At 44.2% G+C, this 21,359-nt stretch overlaps 2 long non-coding RNA genes across 2 annotated transcripts in view; one reads left to right on the forward strand and one right to left on the reverse strand.

The window, feature by feature from the left end:
* Window positions 1-21,359, forward strand: part of LOC144499546 (uncharacterized) — a 155,392-nt gene that overhangs the window by 115,816 nt on the left and 18,217 nt on the right. The gene's annotated exons all lie outside the window — the stretch shown is intronic.
* On the reverse strand, window positions 2,709-7,058 carry LOC144500006 (uncharacterized). Its single transcript, XR_013498914.1, has 3 exons — window positions 6,890-7,058; window positions 3,895-4,008; window positions 2,709-3,670 (listed from the first exon to the last, which is right to left on the reverse strand). It is a non-coding gene; the product is annotated as an uncharacterized LOC144500006 (long non-coding RNA).

Consider the following 21,359-nt stretch of genomic DNA (forward strand, 5'->3'; position numbering starts at 1 on the left):
TAACTGGCTAGATTTTAAGCTTTGCAGTGTTTTTATATTTGGCAAACCTTGTACAATAGATGGCACATGAAATTCCAACGGCAGTATATAATTTTAACCAGTTACAGAATACTAAACTATCGGACGTTCGTAAATCACTATATTCCGTGGACCTTAATACTGCATTCTAACTGGGCAATTTGCATTGGTGTTGGTCTCCAGAAGTTAGTACTGTAGTCAGGTTTTCCTTTGGATGGGCTAATCAGAACTATCATCAATGTTAGACGATGTAATTTGTTGCATGTTAACGAAACAACGTAATACAATCCTTGAATTTCATATTGGTCCAAATGTTATTTAGAACTAGTAAAAGGACTGATGGCCAGTTGATGACAAAACAAGTTCCAACAATTCATGGTGTACAAAGTTCAGCAATGTTTGGCAACAAATGCAGATTAAAAATACTCGATGAAATGCTTTCTTAAAAAGGTAATCTAATGGGCATAGATTTCCTCAGACCAGGGCAAATTCTAAACTTACTGTGGGATCAGGTGCCTCCGGAAAAGGAGGTGGGGGTCTCCAGTCAATGCCACGTGTGCAACGGGCATTCTTTTCCAGATACAATCCACAACCCAATCCATAAACGCCATCTCCCTCAGATTCAACTGTCCCAAACACAGACAACATCCTTATCTGCATTGACAACTGAGATTTTAATTGATTAAGCTCCTGCTGGAACTTGGAGTAATCAGAACTACGATTCATTTCACTAACTTGATATACTTTAAACTGACTCATAGACAATATATTTACCTCATTTTTTTGTTCCTGCTTTTCTACTTTTCCACAAAATTACTTATTTTCTTTCCTTAACTTCTCAACTAACTATCTCATCATTTCTACTTCAAGACAAAGGAAAGAGCACATGGTTCCCTCCAAGGTTTAAATCCTATCTTAACAAAACTTGCACCCAGGATTATTCAAAATTCAAATTGGTTATTTCAAACTTCAATTTATGTACTTTGATTTTGAAATTTCAATTTACTTTACAATTTTTATTTAAACTCTGTATCAAACCCACTGTTGTAAAATCACAATTAGGGGAAGAACATTAAAACATTAAAGCAAACAACATCAAAAACATCCACACAACCACTTTATTAAACACACACAGACACACATGGAAGCTTCCAACATTCATTCCACAGCACTCCCTCTTTCATTCGAACTTAACATTTTGAACTGGGATGAAACTAAAACATTTAAAGAGGATACAGAAAATTGATCAAGACAGTCGCTTTCATTCTTCTTTCTTCCAAACTGTAATTAAACTCAAAAACAGAAGTAAATTCAAGAAATCTTATACTTAAATTTTAACAGTTTTAACACTTCCTCAGCCCCCCCGAAGTTAAACCAAAGCGCAAAGCACCGCATCCACTGCCCGCAACAAACACTCCACAAGAACAAACAGGCTTCAACAACTCCTGCTCTCAATCTAATGCAACAACAACCACCTACATTCGACAAGCAACCAGACCACACAAACACACTGAAATACAAAAACTACTCAATTAGCTCAACCTTAGATTCTAGTTTCTTAATTTTAACCTTATCTTCGTTCCACTTTTAGTGGAAGCGACTACTTGTTCAATTAGTCCAGCTAACTGATGCACTAATAATACCCCTGCCTTTTTTGTTTTGTCTCTCTTTTCCCCATCTACCCACTTTCTCTGTTGTTCTAAGATCTGAGAAACATCCCAGCCATCCCTTTGCATCTTCTTAATCAGCGCGTGTCTGTCTGTCATATATTTATCAATGAGAGAACCCGCAGGTCCCCACTTAGTTTCTCTATCTGCCATCTCGCAGACTTCTACACCCCCGGCCACGATTACTTCCTTAGCAACGTGTTTTCTCCACCGTTAGGGTTTCTATTTACACTCATGGCCACAATTACCTCCTCAGCAACGTGTTTTTTCCACCGGAGTCCCGTTGTAGGTCAGAGTGATCAGCTCCTTTTCTGCACCGCTTTACAACATGATAGACAAGTAAACAAACTACACAAACGTTTATGCAAACAGGTGGCAAACTCTGTGTTTGTTCGCCATGACAGAGTTCGATGCTAGATGACCTTTGTCACTTGTGCTTCACAATCCTAAGTGCCCTTGTGCCTCAACACCCACTTCAGGGTCCTGACCTTTGTGTGGGGGATTTCCCCTCTTAACAACCAGTCTAAGGCTGCGCGTTTGAGACAGGCACTTCCTTGTCCTTTAGTCGATCAGCACAAGTAACAATCAATACTTATTTCTATCCGATAGTACCATAAATTCCCCTAATTTTCACCCATTTCTAATTGCATTGTTGGCTCAGTCTGACTCCCACAGATTCAATAATCTCTACTCCAGTTCGCCGATCGAGGCCAACTGACCAACTCACCAGCAGTGACATCCTGCCAACTACGCCAATTTGTTGTGAGAAAATCACCACTCGGAGTCAGACTTAAAGATTCAACATGCAGTTTATTGGACAAAGCTTTGGGAGAAGCGCTGGGCACTCGGCAGTGCGCGAAGTCACCTTCTCAACTTTAAAATGACAGTTGAGCATCTTTTATACATTTTCAAATAATGGACAAGTACGGACATTAGCCATTAGCACATCGTTATACATAGAGTAGACAAGGACATTGGCAGTTAACACATCGTTTTACATCGAGTAGATACACTTATACATTTATTTCCCCCATCAAAGACTGATCTCGTTACAAAAACTCATTGTTTTGGTTCTGCTTTATCTCAAGCTAAGGTGCCTCAAGGTCTGATCTGTTTCCTGCAGCAATTTAAACACTAACAGGTTTTAACTTGCTGTGCAATGTCCGTGCCCACGTCAGCACATCTTAATGTCTTTTCCCAGAGTCCATTTTGTGCCAGGTAACCATTTTGTATCCTTTAATTTTGATTTTACTCCAACAAGCCTTAATGTTGAACACATATCATTCATAAGTTACATTCAACTGGCATTCAAAGCATGCCTTTAAGGCTTTCAAAATTACTACAGGTCTGTTTTTTTCTGTTCTTCTGAGAGATTTAGAGTGGTTACAATTTTATATCAGTTTCTCCCCAACAATGTTAACAGTGTTGCTGTTCATATTTGCTTTGGCCTGTTAATTGAATCTGTCACAATCTTGTGGTTTTACCATTACAAGTGGAAAGATTTCCGGTTCTGCCACATATCACCTTTCATTTCAACTCAGTGATTTATTTGCTGCTTGCTTCCTTTATTTGTTTTTCCTTTTCCATGGCTTTTTAAAACAGCTTTCAGAAGCTCTGAACACTTTGGTGTTCTTCTGTTAGTAGCTGTGCTTTTTTATAGTTCTTCAAAACTCAATCTCAGCTCCGCCTATGTCACCATGCTTCAAGCTCAAAGAGTGAAATGTTTCTTGCCTTTATTGGGAACTGCTTGTAACATGGCTGCTTCCAGTCAATGCCTCATGGCAGAGCTCACATGACTGCCGAAACCTAGGTAGGACTTTTAGTACATAATGCATTTCAATCCAAACACAGCACAAGGATTGCAGTAGCTTAAGAACAAAGTCTAATCCCATCGTCTCAAGATCACAATAAATACTGGCAATGATACCATGTCCTCCGAATAAATAAAGAAGTATCCAGGTTTTTCCCAACATTTGCTTTGTTTCCTGAAAGTGAAAGTACAAGTCTAGATGAGACAGTGATCATGGGATTACAAATGTGCTAAAACGTACAAATTTAGCAAAAGCAGTGGAGTATCACAAAACATAATTGAAGGATGAACTTCTCATACTTGATACCAAAAATAGCACCATCAAATGTGTTGAATATTCACTAAGATCCTAAAATTTCGAGGAAAATGCCGACGTTAAGTTGTGGAGTGAAAACTTACACCCAATGACTGTGTTGGCTCCATCTGACCTTTTCCGAGCGGTCCTGTGGCCATAGGCATGTGTTACCAAGCAGCTTTTTCCAACAACCAATCTGCCCAACATTTCCAAGAATCCTGGGGTGAAATAACATTGTGAGTACATTATCCTGCTGATTTTTCGTGGACAATTTGAATAATGTTTTGCTTCATTGACTAATGTTAGGTTTTATGCTTATGCCCAGGTTCCCTCAATCTTTTGAGTCAGTTCAAGGCTACATCCACTGTCTTTTTACTGTTTGGGCCCACACCTAGAGAATGGGCCAGAGAATGCACATTTCCTGCATTTATACTTGTTCTGAATGGACTCTAAATTTGCATCCATAATTTGAACACAGCAGAAGTCATCTGTATGGGACAAAATATTTAGAACCTCACCGAGGTCAGGAACAGAGGTGGACAGGGTCCAAAATTTATGAGGCCAGTTGGTATGTCAGTTTCCTGACTCTGTTTCCAATGTCAATGTTTTGGCCAACGCATCTTTAGGAGTTGGGAAAACCATCCACAAGTCAAATAGGCTCAATGAAGCCTTATTAACCAGGAACCAAGACAGATGACAGGGATATTACAGACTTGATGATTTACTTTACACTTTTATTTTCTATCCCTATCATTCATTCAGAGATACAGATTATTAAATGTTTTTGTTTCTCACTGGAATAATTTATTCAGGTGACAGGATTGGGATATGTTTCCTGTATTCTACTGTTACTGATCCACTTTAGCTAGTACTCTGAAGATTGCAATGAGTTGGATAATTTGTAATTCTATGATGCTTTGTCATTAGGCTGCATTACAGTAGTTAGCACTGCTGCCTCACAGCACCAGGGACCTGGGTTCGATTCCTGGCTTGGGTCACTGTCTGTGCGGAGTCTGCACGTTCACCCTGTGTTCGTGTGGGTTTCCTCCGGGTGCTCCGGTTTCCTCCCACAGTCCGAAAGATGTGCTGCTTAGATGCATTGGCCATGCTAAATTCTCCCTCAGTGTACCTGAACAGGTGCTGGAATGTGGTGACTTGGGGGTTTTCACGGTAACTTCATTAGTGTTAATATAAGCCTACTTGTAACACTAATGAATAAACTTTAACTTTTTGTTACCAACGCTTGGGCTGTTCTGGTGTTTTACGTCATAGCAAGTGACAGAGTAGGCATCAGAAATGACTAAAGATAGAACTGCTGTGTTTTTGCAGCATCCTTTAATTCCTAATCAATGCAGATTTGAGGGAGCGCTACTCACTCAGGGAAAGAGAGTAGGTTTTCCGGGTCGGAAATCAAGCCTCAGATAGTGAGTTTATTCTAAGTGAGGGGATCACAGAGGAGAGGATGGGGTGAAAGGGTGCGGATGAGGATGAGATGGGATGGGGGGAAGAAGAGATGGGGTGAGCAGAAGGGGTTGGGGGTGAGCGGCTCTGCTAATTGCTATCCTTTAAAACAAATCCCTAATAATCACTTACTGATCATTTCAAAGATAGGAATGTGAACTTTCGAACAACATTATTGAGATGCTTGTGCAGAGGGGTACTCACAGGCTGGGCACAGTGAGAGAATCAAGGAGGCCGTTTAGTAGGCTCCCCGCTGGGTAACACGACCTTTGCGAGTCTCTGGCAGCCGGATTTCCAGCACTGTCAGCTCCGTGCCAGAAGTCGGGGCTGCCAGTGGGAGGGGGGTGGGTGTGGATGGAATTAGGAGATCAAGACTGCCAGGGTGGGGGTGGGGTAGATCGAGGTGGCAAGGGGGGTTGGTGTGGGGTGAGGCCCGAATATGTTCAGGGAGCCAGCAATAGGGCTGTGGGGTGGTCATATGGCCAGCAATGGTGGGTTTGCTGTGCTGGCCAGTGATCGCATTGGCCAGCGATCGGGAGGCTGGCAGTGCTGGTTGCCGCGCATGCACCAGTCTCGGCACTGACAGATCGGCACCTGCGCAGTGGCCCGCTCAATGCTTTGCTGCCAGCCTCTCCAGCGGGAATAGGCCCCACCCTCAGCTTTTCCGTGAGATTCAGTGCACTCTGCACTGCACAGCGTGTGGGGGATTCATTTTGAAACTCCCGCTGAAAAAAACAATGGGATTTACCCCAGTTTTTACGTGAATTCGACACTTAAAATTTGTTTGGGAGAATCCCACCCATCAATCTTTGCCCATCATGCTCTTGCACACACTTCGCTGTCCATAAGTTCACAGCACAGCCAGGAATTCACCCATCTCTGTGCAACTGACCTGGGAGCAACAAGTTGGGCCAAATTGTTCCTGAGATGTACATACTCTCAGGGTGAAAATAGGAATGTGGGTACTGGTGAGACATCATGTCATAGAAATCATAGAAATCATAGAAACCCTACAGTGCAGAAGGAGGCCATTCGGCCCATCGAGTCTGCACCGACCACAATCCCACCCAGGCCCTATCCCCACATATTTACCCGCTAATCCCTCTAACCTACACATCCCAGGACTCTAAGGGGCAATTTTTAACCTGGCCAATCAACCTAACCCGCACATCTTTGGACTGTGGGAGGAAACCGGAGCACCCGGAGGAAACCCACGCAGACACGAGGAGAATGTGCAAACTCCACACAGACAGTGACCCGAGCCGGGAATCGAACCCGAGACCCTGGAGCTGTGAAGCAGCAGTGCCAACCACTGTGCTACCGTGCCGCCTTATGTCATGATTGTGATTTCTCAGCAGAAGCCATTTTATGTTCATTGGTCAGAATGGCAAATCTATTTGCCAATGCAGATTGAAAAATATGAGACACGACAGTATTAGTGCCTGAATAGCTGTCAGATCCTCACAATATGTTATCATCAAATATCTAAACAACAATTTAAATGTGAGAATTATTTCGGAGCAAAGCATTATCAGTAAACTAGACTTGAGGAAAAAGCACACATTCCGACAATTAACCAATTTTGAGTTATTGCAGTTTACGCATTGAAACCTATCTGGTACCTTGCAGCTTACTCACCAGTCAGGTGGTTGAGATTCTTATTTGAGGAGTTCCTTTCGCCCTGCCCAAGTTTCTACTGGAAGAAAAGTGTGATAAAGTCAGAGGCGACTCATTGTGGCTTCAACAATGAACAATTATTCATTAAGATATACATAAAAAAGAAGGATCTAATGGAACTAATACACAGGTCTACTCTGTTCACCTCCCTGGCTTGAACTGAGGTCCTTCGCATCCCAGGATGCACGCCCTCTCCCCCGATTGGCTCAGCTTCCCACGGAGTCTCTCCATTGGGCCCGGCTCGATCACGTGACCCTCAAAGGATTGCCCACTTAAAGGGGCCACGTTACCCCACAAGGTAAATAATTTCAATTCAATTGGAGGGAGCAGGCTTTACCCACTTGACTGTGGGGCAAGGCGATGCACATCTTCATCTCTGGACATGTTTACCTTTAAACATGAGCAATTCGTATCTCTCAGGATCCCGACTCCTGCAGCACCTGATGTTTCAGGTTAGGGAGTGTTGTTGAATAGTTAATGTCAGGAGAAATGTTAGCCAGTAAACAAAGTGAGGAAGCTTATTTTGCTCTCATGCCAAAGTTTTTATTTCAATTCTCAACAGGAAGAATTTAATGCTACATTGTGCTGTATTTTTTGTCACTTGCACATATTGGCTGCAATCGTGGCCTGCAGCTGGGAACAAGACACATGGGTGCACTTAATCATGCTGGAGGTGAACTTTCAGTATCCGGTAGGTTAAAAGTAAGGAATTGAGGTTTTTGGCAGATTGAAGGCAGGTCAGGAATGTATTTGTAATGCACAAACAGGTTTACTCATTAAAGCAACATTTTGCCAGATTAAATGGTACCTATTACCTCAGCAATAAGTGAGAAACACAGATATATAACTAAAGGTGGCATGCAGCAGACAAGGTAATTTTCTTGATGGATTTGGGCTAAGTACGTGCTGATTTTCTATCATGGAAGCTCTGGTGGATCATAGGAGAGGAGGCATTGATGAATTGAGATTGGATGATGGCAATACAAGGGGATCAGGAAATGGTTGACTGAGGGAAACACTGGGGAAGTAGGGAGCTGACTGTACAGAGTGATCTGGGTGCCCCTGACTAAGGGACTGAGGGAGAGAGGCAGGGTGCTGGCCTTGCAGGGGTTCTGGGTGTGCCTGATTGAAGGCGGGAGGGTGGGTCATTGAGGATCTATGACTGGTCTTGGGAGACATACGAAAGAAGCTGGACTACACAGGGAAGTCCAATATCTACCAATGGGGCAGGTTGTTGGGTGAGGGGGTCAAGCATGATTGTGGGAGTTATAGAGCACTGCAGAGGGAATGTCAAAGTCAAGGCCCTGGGAGTCAAGAATAACAAGGGGCAGGTCAAAGGTAAAGGAGGGAGGTTCAGTGATGACATATGGCATGTCCTGACTCCAGGGGGCAGATTGATGGCAATGGGGGCAGTTCAGGGTTGAATAAGAGATGAGCAAAGGTGGGTAGCTCAGGAGTCAGTGAAAGCAGGGTCAGTGATCTTGATGATAGCATTGCTTGCAATGAAAAGCTGCCACCCCGGGGTCCTTGCTCCCAGGGAAGGCAATCAATTGCCCTGCTAGGCACATGTGATGGTCCTTCAACAAAAGAGGCACTGTGTGCCATCACTGATTCAGCAACCAATGAGTGAGATCCCTATTGCCTGCATTAAATTTTGCCCCTTTAATGCAAAAAAGCCAGATCATGCAGTCAACCATGTTTCTCATGGCTTTTGAGGACAAAATAAGACTGTCTGGCAGTGCAATTTCTAAGAGCTTGTGGAAAAATAATCACAAAACCCATAGCTTGTAAACCTCTGCACTAGATTTTCGGGCTGCAGATCCTATCTTTGAGAGTTCACGCCAACGGCCTAACCTCACAATGTTGGGGGTCTAATACAACATATGTTTGATAAATGCATTTGATTTCCTTTTTTTAAACTTTACTCAGTAAAATTCTCCTTTTTGCCCTGTGGCCAATTGAGAAAGGAAGCATTTTTATAGTGTGATGGACATTGAGGACACGTATCAGAACTTTACTATCTTTGCCATTGCTCGATTGGTCATAATAAGGTTTTTTCAAATACATTTTTAAGGATTGAGGTGTCAACATAGTGTCTGCATTGAACAACTTATGTGCTGATTATAAAGAGCTCAATCCAACAGGCTTTCTGAAATTTAAACACAAAAGGCATTAAACTTTTGTTGTCCTAAAGGATCCATCCGGATAAACATATAAAGAAAGTTACAAAGGTAAACACTTGTCCCAACCTTCTCAACACACACATGCACACGCACATGCATAAACACATGCACGCACATAATTCCAAGTTATAGAGTACAAGAGGTAAACTTTTGACCAAGTTAAGATTCAATGATAACAGACAAAATGAAGAGGGTCCACTGCTTATGATTCCTCCTCTGTTGTTCATGGCTGACATGATGTGGAGATGCCGGCGTTGGACTGGGGTAAACACAGTAAGAAGTCGAGGGCTCAATTTTTGCCCCACCACCAAAGTAGACCCCATCAGTTTCGCAGCAGACACAGAGGAATTCATCAGGTGAATGAGGCTGCGGGAGTTCTTCCACAAACTCCAAGAGGCAACAGCGAACACAATGAGACAGCCAATGAACCAGAACATCCGACAGAGAGATCTACAGTGCATTCGAAGAGGAAAGAGTCAAATTGGACTCCTCCGGAAGGCCGCTGCCCTCGACTTGACATGTATGCCCAAGCCATCAGGAGGTGCGTCAACACCAAATTCATCAGCCGCACTCACAAGCGAGCCCCGAACATCACCCAAGCACAACGCAATGCCATCGGCGCTCTCAAGACCAACCGCAACATTGTCATCAAACCAGCTGACAAAGGAGGGGCCATCGTCAGACTGAACAGAATGGATTACTGCAAAGAAGTGTACCGACAAATAAACAACGATGAACACTACAGACAGTTACCCACAGATCCGACCAAAGAACACACCCGTCAACTCAACACTCTGATCAAGACCTTTGATCCGGACCTTCAGAGCACCCTCCGTGCTCTCATCCCACGTACTCCCCACGTTGGAGATCTCTACTGCCTCCCGAAGATACACAGGGCAAACACACCCGGACGTCCCATCGTATCGGGCAATGGGACCCTGTGTGAGAACCTCTCCGGCTATGTCGAGGGCATCCTGAAACCCGTTGTACAAAGAACCCCCAGCTTTTGTCGCGACACTATGGACTTCCTACAGAAACTCAGCACACATGGAGCAGTTGAACCAGGAGCACTCCTCGTCACAATGGATGTCTCGGCACTCTACACCAGCATCCCCCACGACGATGGCATTGCTGCAACGGCCTCAGTGCTCAGTGCCAGATGCAATTTTACAACTCATCCGCTTCATCCTGGACCACAATGACTTCACCTTCAACAACCAGTTCTTCATCCAGACACACGGAACAGTCGTGGGGACCAAATTCGCACCTCAATATGCCAACATCTTCATGCACAGGTTTGAACAAGACTTCTTCACCACACAGGACCTTCAACCGATGCTATACACTAGATACATCGATGACATTTTCTTCCTTTGGACTCATGATGAACAATCACTGAAACAACTATATGATGACATCAACAAGTTCCATCCCACCATCAGACTCACCATGGACTACTCTCTGGAATCGGTTGCATTCTTGGACGCACACATCTCCATCAAGGACGGTCACCTCAGCACCTCACTATACCGCACGCCCACGGAAAACCTCACGATGCTCCACTTCTCCAGCTTCCACCCTAAACACGTTAAAGAAGCCATCCCCTACGGACAAGCCCTCCGTATACACAGGATCTGCTCGGATGAGGAGGATCGCAACAGACACCTCCAGACGCTGAAAGATGCCCTCATAAGAACAGGATATGGCGCTCGACTCATCGATCGAAATTTCCGACGTGCCACAGCGAAAAACCGCACTGACCTTCTCAGAAGACAAACACGGGACACGGTGGACAGAGTACCCTTCGTCATCCAGTACTTACCCAGAGCGGAGAAGCTATGGCATCTCCTCCGGAGCCTTCAACATGTCATTGATGAAGACGAACATCTCGCCAAGGCCATCCCCACACCCCCACTTCTTGCCTTCAAACAACCGCACAACCTCAAACAGACCATTGTCCGCAGCAAACTACCCAGCCTTCAGGAGTACAGTGACCACGACACCACACAATCCTGCCACGGCAACCTCTGCAAGACATGCCGGATCATTGACACAGATGCCATCATCTCACGTGAGAACACCATCCACCAGGTACAGGGTACATACTCTTGCAACTCGGCCAACGTTTTCTACCTGATACGCTGCAGGAAAGGATGTCCCGAGGCATGGTACATTGGGGTAACCATGCAGACGCTACGACAAAGGATTAATGAACACCTCTCAACAATCACCAGGCAAGACTGTTCTCTTCCTGTTGGGGAGCACTTCAGCGGTCACGGGCATTTGGCCTCTGATCTTCGCATATGCGTTCTCCAAGGCGGCCTTCACGATACATGACAGCGCAGAGTCACTGAGCAGAAACTGATAGCCAAGTTCCGCACACATGAGGATGGCCTCAACCGGGATCTTGGATTCATGTCACACTATCTGTAACCCCCACAGCTTGTCTGGACTTGCAGAATCTTACTGGCTGTCCTGTCTGGAGACAATACACATCTCTTTAACCTGTGCTTAATGCTCCCTCCATTCACATTGTTTGTACCTTTAAGACTTGATTATCTGTAAAGACTGCATTCCAATCATTATTCTGTAAATTGAGTTTGTGTCTCTGTATGCCCTGTTTGTGAGCATTTCTCCACTCCACCTGATGAAGGGGCAGCGCTCCGAAAGCTAGTGTCATTTGCTACCAAATAAACCTGTTGGACTTTAACCTGGTGTTGTTAAACTTCTTACTGTGTTCATGGCTGAGGCAGATGTTTCACGGTGGTTTTGAAATTCCAGTGGGGTTGCAGGCGATGCCAACTGCAATTTCTGGAAATGGTCTCTTTTGAATGTTACTCTGTCTTCAAAAGTGAATGCTATTGTACTTGAGCTTCCTTCCTTCCTTCTTTATCTCTGATGGGTTCCAGGATGTTCCTGAGATATGGGCCTGAATTTTCTGGCTGTTCAAACCCCACCACTGCTGCCTGCGAGGATGGTGAATTTGGCGCTCAGCCAAGATTCCATTCGCTGCAGTCGGACCAGAGAATTCCATTGGTCTGAATGGCTGGAGATTCCTGCCTAGGGTCTTGAATTTGAGAACAGCAAAGAGAGAGAGAGAGTTGGGGTTTCTGCTCCACTTGCAGACTTCTTCTTCTGACACCTAAAAACAATGGGGATGTTGTAATAAAGGCATTTCAAAGTGATGATTCTATTCGTATGGCCTCTCTCTCAACTATAACTATTCCACAGAAGATAATGGAGTAAATCCATATCTGGTATTACAAGTTGGCCAGTTTCTAGAAATTTACAATAAGTTTTACAATTAGGGCATGGCCAGGTAACCCTCCTATGAAATCTCACACGTGCTGATATCAAGTCTAGGTTATGGTGTCAGTGGTTAATTTCTTTAATGTCCTAACTATTACTTCTGAATAAACTATTCTTCCCTGTAATGATCTCGGAAATATATATCAATGCCTTCTATATCACCATTGCCCCAGTAGACTGTCTCTGCCTGAAAGGTGGCATTTTAGAAATGCAAATAGTAAGAGTCAGTTTCAAGTTTCAGTTGATCTTTGAAGTAAGTCTTGATATCAGCGTGTGTGAGATTCCATAGGAGGGTTGCTTGGCCATGTGCTAATTGTAAACCATATTGTAAATTTCTAGAAACTGACCAATTTGTAATACCATATATGCCAGGTGACCTGTGGCAGCCATCTTAAGTCATTGTCTTTGTTTACTTTAAAACAGTCCAATTAAAGAATTTCATAATATATATTTAACCAGCCAATTATATTAAAGATTAAAATTCCATATCCGCACATGATCCCATCAAAACAACAGGGTAATGAAAGATATGGTGGGATGGAATGATGGCAAGAACAACCCATGGCAGGGGAGGCTTATATATTTCTATGCAGTGGCTTGAAAGGACAATGCTACTGTTCCTGGTCCAATAAATGAAAGTTTTACATTTGCCCATCTACTCAGTCTTCAGATTTGGTTGGAACTGACAGGGGTTTGGGGAGGTGGGCGGTAGTGCCACAGATAATATTCACTTTTCCTTCTGATGATTCTGTTGAATACTGTTCCATTTACATGAGGCTCACAACTGACTCATATAGCCTTAAAGCATTTTAAAATCGGAACAGAATGGGATGAAGCAACTGTTAGCATGCTGAGGCATTGCCCCTTTAAGGGAATGGGTCATGTGACCTCGGGTGTGGGGTGAGCTGTTGGGGTATGCCCAGAGTGGGCAGTCAATGTTTGAAGTGTGGAGTGAATAGACGGAATAAAGAGCTGTGTTCCCTGATGCCTGACTGGAATAGTTATCGAGGAGAAGTCTCAATGCAATAAGATTTAACAGCAACAATCTCACCCATTAGTTTGAGCACCTGCTGACATGGTTTCCTAAGAGATAGGGGAGTTTAGATTCCTCTCACCATGTCAGACCTTGTGAAATGAGTTCACAGACACAAACAAGGCAGGAGAGTCAGCCAGTTCTGGTGAAGGAGAGGTCGTAGCAGAAAGAGTCAGTTATGATGAGGAGCAAAGCGTTGCTTCTGAATGATCTGCGCAAACCAACTTGCAAAGTGGAAACAGATCGATCAGCTTTTGGGAAAAAAAGAAGGCTGCTGAGGATGATAACGAGGCATTTCAGTTTATGTGCACCTCAGTGGGAGTCTGCGTGGCTCCACCGAATCGTTAGCCTCTGGCCTTTGATGGAGTTCTTGGCTCAAGGGTTGCACGCACAGCAAATTGCTTCACTATGCAATGGGCTGTCTGTCACAATCTCGGTGAAGTAGACAATCGCAATAAGTTTACAATACTGCTGTCAGTGACGTGACTGCTTTAGGGTCTCAGAACCAAACAAACCATACATGTATTGTATTTATAATTCAACTGGTGGATTGAAACCTAATGATAAATCTATATGTATAATGAAGATATAATATGGATGCGTTAGTTTCAAGCGCCAACAGGATCCTATTCATAAATTAAAGTGCAACAGTTTGAACTTGAAATGTTGCTATTATTTCATTTATTTTTGTTTTCAGTGTTGAATAGTTTAGGCAATGCATTTTTATTTATCTGTCACTATGACACCTGAGTGGTTAGCACTGCTGCCTCACAGCGCCGGAAACCCGGGTTCGATGCCCAGCTTGGATTACCGTCTGCGTGGAGTTTGCACATTCTCCCCACATCTGCATGGGTTTCCTCCGGGTGCTCCGGTTTCCTCTGACACTCAAAGATATACGTGTTAGGTTGATTGGCCAAGCTAAATTGATCCTCAGTGTCAGGGGATTAGCAGGTTAAATATGTGGGGTTACGGGGATAGGGCCTGGGTGGGAAAGTTGCCGGTGAAGGCTCAATGGGCCGAATGGCCTCCTTCTGCACTGTAGAGATTCTATGAGTGCGAACATACAGAAACCAACAAAAATAGGGTCAACGTAAAACTAAACTGGAAGTCCTGGAAGGAATGTAACATTTGATAAGTTTGCAGGAGGATCCAAACTAAATCTTAAATTCACACATAAGAAAACAGAATATTTTTAGTAACACTGAGTACAGTTGAAGAGGTAAAATCTGTCCAGGGATGAGGGAACAATTTTGCCACAATTGAGGATGGGAATATTTCTTCTCCTGTTAGACAATTGCCCACCACCATTCATGATTGGACTGCAGAGCATTGATCTGGTCCATTGGTTGTGGAATCTCTTACATCTGTTGACTGCATGTTGCTCCTGCCGTTTGGTATGCAAGCATTTCTGTGTTGTAGCTTCACCATGTGGCATTTAATCCTTGCCAATGCTTGCTGTTACTCCTGGTATGCGCTCCTGCACTCTTCATTAAATCAGGGTTGATTTCTATGCTGGTTGCTAATGGTAGAGTGAGAAACATACAAGACCATTCTGGTGTTGAGACATTACAGTGTTGAGAGCAGTTTACAGTAAGCAAACAGATCATATTTTACCTATCGGGCACTAGGCAGAATAATGAGTGGTGCTCCCATTAATTAACATCTCTGCCACCATTTGTCTCCTCATTTCAATAACGAGGCAAGTAATGGGCTTCATGCAACTTTTGTATTTGCCTATTCAGGCCAATAAATTCATTCCATTATTTTCCATCTCTGCACCTTTCTTTAGAAATCTGCTCTATCTTATACCTCCCTTTCTTTACCATCTGACCTGATTGATCCACTCATTCATTCTCTTGCACTGTTCTCCCTCTCTGCATATACACTTTTCATGTTCCCTCATCCCTGGACAGATTTTGCCTTGGCATCCTGATTTTATACCCATTTTATTGTCGTGGTTTTAGCTGTCCAGTTTAACAACCACTCATGCAGCTGGATTTTATACTGGGAGCTGGATTCTTGCCCCCACAATGAAAGTTGGGGATGGAAAAAGTCGCCCATATTTGGCTGTCTTGCCTGTAGCCGTTTAATCCCCATCAAGCATTTACTTGGTTTGAGTCATTCATTCCGCCACCACTGGCACTTATGCTCACCACCTCCGAGAGCTGCCAGCCAATCAAATGGCCGGCACCTCTCCGACCTCAACAGCATCACCAGGGGCAGTGGCCACATCAGGGACTGCAGCAATCCCTGAAGGAAAGGAGCCATGTAGCTGCAAAGAAGATACTTTCCGGATTATACCTGGGCCTTGCTGACCCAGTGAGAGATTTGAGGTGGAGCTGTGGGTTTGGAAGAACAGGTGTGGGAGGGGAAATGACAGGATATATCGGGTAAATACATGGCTGAAGAGATGGTGTCAGGGGGAGGGTTTCAGATTCCTGGGGCATTGGGACCGGTTCTGGGGGAGGTGGGACCTGGACAAATTGGATGGGTTACACCTGGGCAGGACTGGGACTGATGTCGTAGGGGGAATGTTTGCTAGAGCAGTTGGGGAGGGTTTAAACTAATATGCCAGGGGGATCCGAACCTATGTAAGGAGTCCGAGAAGGAGGGAGCGAGGACAAAATGTGGGGAGAAGGTTCCAACTACATCAAAAATCAGGAAAAAAGTTAAAAAGGAGAACTCAGGAGATGTTATTAATGGAAGTGTTAGAATTCAAAAAGAAGGTACAAAAACTAACATAAGGGCACCTTGTCTGAATGCTCGTAGCATTGGAAACAAGGGAAATGAGATGACGGCACAAATCATTGTGAACGAGTATGATTTGGTGGCCATTACAGAGACATGGTTGCAGGATGGTCACGACTGGGAGTTAAATATCAAGGGGTATCAGACTGTTCGGAGGGACCGACAGGAAGGTAAGGGAGGTGGTGTAGCTCTGATATTTACGGATGACATCAGGGTGGTAGTGAGAGATGATATAGGTTCTATGGAAAAAAAAGGTTGAATCCATTTCATAGAATCATAGACACCCTACAGTACAGAAAGAGGCCATTTGGCCCATCGAGTCTGCACCGACCACAATCCCACCCAGGCCCTACCCCCTTATCCCTGCATATTTACCCGCTAATCCCTCTAACCTATGCATCTCAGGACTCTAAGGGGCAATTTTTAGCATGGACAATCAACCTAACCCGCACAGCTTTGGACTGTGGGAGGAAACCGGAGCATTTGGGTGGAAATTAGAAATAGTAAGGAGAAAAAGTCACTGATAGGCTTAGTCTATAGGCCACCAAATAATGACATCAAGGTGGGGTGAGAAATAAACAAAAAAATAACTGATGCATGTAAAAATGGTACAGCAATTATCGTGGGGGATTTTAATCCACATGTCAATTGGTCAAACCAGGTAGGTCAAGGCAGCCTTGAGGAGGAGTTCATAGAATGTATCCGTGATAGCTTCCTTGAACAGTATGTAAGGGAACCGACAAGGGAGCAAGCTATCCTAGATCTGGTCCTGTGTAATGAAACAGGAATAATTAATGATCTTACAGTTAGGATCCTCTCGGAAGAAGCGATCACAGTGTGGTTGAATTTAAAATACAGATGGAGCGTGAGAAGGTAAAATCCAATACCAGTGTCTTGTGCTTAAACAAAGGAGACGACAAAGGGATGAGGGAGGTGTTGGCTAAGGTAGACTGGGAGCAAAAACGTTATGGTGGGACAATTGAGGAAGAGTGGAGGACTTTCAGAGTGATCTTTCACAGTGCTCAGGAAAAGTATATACCAGTGATAAGGAAGGACTGTAGAAAAAGAGATAATCAGCCATGGATATCTAAGGAAATAAAGGAGGGTATCAAATTGAAAGAAAATGCATACAAAGTGGCAAAGATTAGTGGGAAACTAGAAGATTGGGAAATCTTGAAAGGTCAACAGAAAGCCACAAAAAAAGCTATAAAGAAAAGTAAGATGGATTATGAGAGTAAACTAACTCAGAATATAAAAACAGATAGCAAAAGTTTCTACAAATATATAAAACAAAAAAAAGTGGCTAAAGTAAACATTGGTCCTTCAGAGGATGAGAAGGGGGATGTAATAACTGAAAATGAGAAAATGGCTGAGGCATTGAACAGGTAGGTATTAAGTGTCGGTCTTCACAGTGGAAGACACAAATAACATGCCAAAAATCGACAAGAAGGCTATGGCAGGTGAGAACCTAGAAACTATCATTATCACGAAAGAGGTAGTGTTGGGCAAGTTAATGGGGCTAAAGATAGACAAGTCTCCTGGCCCTGATGGAATGCATCCCAGGGTACTAAAAGAGATGGCGGGGGAAAATGGCAAAGGCACTAGTGGTAATTTACCAAAATTCATTGGACTCTGGGGTGGTTCCCACAGATTGGAAAACAGCAAAAAGGAAGTAGACAAAAGGTGAATACCTATAGGCCGGTTAGCTTAACTTCAATAGTAAGGAAAATGCTTGAATTTATCATCAAGGAAGAAATAGTGAGACATCTGGATATAAATTGTCCCATTGGTAAGACACAGCATGGGTTCATGAAGGGCAGGTCATGTTTGACTAATTTGGTGGAATTCTTTGAGAACATTACATGCGCAGTGGAGAGTGGGGAACCTATGGATGTGGTGTATCTGGATTTCCAGAAGGCATTTGACAAGGTGCTGCACCAAAGACTGCTGCATAAGATAAAGGTGCATAGTGTTACGGGTAATGTATTAGCATGGATAGAGGACTGGTTAACTAACAGAAAGCAAAGAGTGGGGGTAAATGGGTGCTTTTCTGGTTGGCGATCAGTGACTAGTGGTGTGCCTCAGGGATCAGTGTTGGGACTGCAATTGTTTACGATTTACATAGATGATTTGGATTTGGGACCAAGTGTAGCATGTCAAAATTCGCAGAGGACACTAAGATGAGTGGCAGAGCAAAGTGTGCAGAGGACGCTAAAAGTCTGCAAAGGGATACAGATAGTCTAAGTGAGTGGGCGAGGGTCTGGCAGATGGAGTACAATGTTGGTAAATATGAGGTCATCCATTTTGGTAGGAATAACAGCAAAATGGACTATTATTTAAATGGTAAAAAATTGCAGCATGCTGCTATGCAGAGGGACCTGGGTGTCCTTGTGCAAGAATCACAAGAAGTTGGTTTGCAGGTGCAGCAGGAAATTAAGAAGGCAAATGGAATTTTGTCCTTCACTGCTCGAGGGATGGAATTTTTTAAAAATGAGGTTATGTTGCATAAGTTGCTGATGAGGCCACACCTGGAGTACTGTGTACAGTTTTGTGAAAGGATATACTTGAGAAAGGATATACTGGCACTGGAGGGGGTGCAGAGGAGATTCACTAGGTTGACTCCGGAGTTGAGAGGGTTGGCTTATGAGAAGAGACTGAGTAGACTGGGGCTATACTCATTGGAATTCAGAAGAATGAGGGGAGATCTCAGAAGATTATGAAAGGAATAGATAAGATAGAAGCAGAGAAGTTGTTTCCACTGGCTGGCGAAACTAGAACTAGGGGGCATGGCCTCAAAATAAGGGGGAGCAGATTTAGGACTGAGTTGAGTAGGAACTTCTTCACACAAAGGGTTGTGAATCTGTGGAATTCCCTGCCCAGTGAAGCAGTTGAGGCTACCTCATTGAATGTTTTTAAGGCAAGGATAGATAAATTTGTGAACAGCAAAGGAATTAAGGGTTATGGTGAGCGGGCGAGTAAGTGGAGCTGAGTCCATGGAAAGATCAGTCATGATCTTATTGAATGGCGGAGCAGGCTCGAGGAGCCAGATGACCTACTCCTGCTCCTAGTTCTTATGTCCTTATGCCGGGGTAGGGATATCTTAAGGCAAGCTTCTGATGGGAACATAGTTCCCAAACAGGAAACATCCATCACCCAGGTGCAGCCACAATGCTGCCAGGCTTCAACACTTGCAACTGGCCTCTCCACCTTAGGTTAACTCCCAGGCATAGTGGGAAGATGTCTTTAAATGGTCATTAATTAGTCACTTAAGGGCTTGAATTGATCCTTTGGTGAGTGAGCCATCTGTTGCCTCTCTCACTATAGGTAAAATACCCATGGGGATGGATAGCCAACTGTTACTGTGTTGCTGAAATGGCATTCGATGATCTGCACTTGTCCAGACACACAGGAGGCAACCTTATTGGTTCATCCCACTGGTTGATCGGCGTGGCGAACTAGTAAGATCACGACCGAGGCCAAAAACCGGCTTTGCATCTGGTTTCTCACCACTTGCGATACGACCGGCCCTGTCAGTACAATATTTGAATGTGAATTTAAATATTATTAGTGAGCCCTAGATGGAATTGTCACTTGCCTTAATGCCGCGCCAGTGAATGTCCTCACCAGCAAGGATCACATATGCTCCCCCACCAATGGGGATCGGACATGATGGCCTCGCCAGTGGGACAAGAGGCCATTGAAGCCCCTTCCTGCTTGGGGCAGGGGGGCAGTATCCCTTGGGCAGTACTAGCCTGGCACCCTGGCACTGCCAGCCCACCGGGCACCCTGGCACTGCTCATCAGGCACCGGGTAGTGCCAACATGTGGGGACTAAATGGAGTGAGAGGGGCATGAAGGGGCAGGGCCGAAGGGAAGGCGGCGGGGCTGCACACTCTGCAATCTGGGATCGGCCGAGACGGTATTCAGCCAGTGGGGGATTAGGGATAGTGATTGGTAAGGGTGGGTACCGGGGCAGCGATTGGCTCAAGGTGGTATTGGGACTGGAATCAGGGTGGTATCAGGTCAGCAATCGGCCAGGGGAGGGGTATTAGGGCAGCTGGTGATTGGCCAGGAGGCCAGCGATGGGGGGGTGTTGATATCGAGTGAGGGGGGTGTGACAGATCTCTCAGTGTATTATGTACACTTGTACACAGAACACTGAGAAATCAAGGTGCATGCGCAATGGTGCCTTCCAACTGTCATCAGCTGGCTTTCCAGTGATAATAGATTTCATCCACTCCCCCTACTGGTATGAATCAGACTTTGCTTGTTATTTGCACTAAGTGGCATAAGATCCGTTTGAGAGCTCGCTGAAAAAATGGGCACGATTTTCTCCCATTTTCACGCTCGTTTGGCGCTTAGAATCTTTTTGGAAAGATCGCCCCCACAACTTATATTTCAGAAGGAATCAGCAACTTCACTTCTAAAATGATGGAGGTCATCATATTGGTGCAGACAACAGGACAAATATTAGTTAAAGCCAAAGGATTAATTTTAAGCAAGTCAATTCATGATAATCTGACACAGGATGACCCTTTTGTGGGGAGGTGGACCCTCGAGGGCTTTTCTTCCTCCCATTATCCTCACAGCTTTGTGTCTCCTTTAACCAGGCAACTTCTTCAGATGCTGTGATGGCAATTTCATTGCAACACCACCAGATGGCAGTGGTAGGCTGCTTCAAGCTAACAGCAGTCCATCTGACATAAAATCACCTCGTGGCAGTAACTTGGTTTGGAGTCCAGACAGGGTCAGACAATGAGCAGACGTACAACCCACCAGGATCAGTAAAAAGGAATATCCTTCATACAGCGATTAATACATATAATGGGCATAGAGTAGATTAGAATTGTGCGATTATTTAAGATATACATTTTGTATAGATAAAGCTGAATATATTTCCTCCACTTTTGAATGTAACTATAAAGTCTGAAGTTTAATTATCCTCACTGACTACCATACAACTTAAAACAGATTATTAGTTATAATCATGGAATCATAGAATCCCTACAGTGCAGAAGGACGCCATTTGGCCCACCAAATCTGCATTAATTCTCCAGCAGGGCATCTTACCCAGACTCTATCCCCATAACCCTATGTATTTACCCGACTGATCCCCCAACCTACACATCTTTGCACACTAAGGGGCAATTTAGCATGGC

Source organism: Mustelus asterias, chromosome 10 (assembly GCF_964213995.1).
Source record: "Mustelus asterias chromosome 10, sMusAst1.hap1.1, whole genome shotgun sequence".
Lineage (NCBI taxonomy): Eukaryota > Metazoa > Chordata > Chondrichthyes > Carcharhiniformes > Triakidae > Mustelus > Mustelus asterias.